This window comes from Triticum dicoccoides, chromosome 7B (assembly GCF_002162155.2).
Source record: "Triticum dicoccoides isolate Atlit2015 ecotype Zavitan chromosome 7B, WEW_v2.0, whole genome shotgun sequence".
NCBI lineage: Eukaryota > Viridiplantae > Streptophyta > Magnoliopsida > Poales > Poaceae > Triticum > Triticum dicoccoides.
In genome coordinates this window covers 746,637,545-746,638,084 of record NC_041393.1, presented here as the reverse complement: position 1 = coordinate 746,638,084, position 540 = coordinate 746,637,545, and positions in this window count along the sequence as shown.

Genomic DNA, 540 nt, shown 5'->3' with positions numbered 1-540 from the left:
ACCGTAGCGCTCCAACACAAGTCTGTTTCTTCCGTTTTGCGGTATGCCACACCCCTCCCGATCAACAGGACCCCCGTTTCGATCGTAGGAGGTCCGTTTCCTCCGTTTTACGGTACGCCACACCCCTCCCGATCAACAGGACCCCAATTTTAACCGTAGGAGGTCCGTTTCCTCCGTTTTGCGGTATGCACGACTAGGCGTTCGAGACCCCGCCCGTATGTACACATACGTGACCATATTTTCTTTCTTGCACCCTGGCCGCTGTACGTACGTGTACATGCTACGTGCACGCCTCTACTTCGACACGTGCGCGCCTCTACTACGACACGTGCGCGCCTCTACATCAACCAGTATGTACGTACACGTTCGCGACCAGGATGACAACGCTACGTACGCTTCGACCAGGTGGGTCCCGACTGTCAGGCACTTCCTTGCCTGCGAAGATGTAGCTGGTGGGTCCCAGCAGTCAGGGGGGCGAATCGTTTTTTTGGCTCGGACGCACTTCCTTGCGTGCGAAGGTGTAGCTGCTGGGTCCCAGCA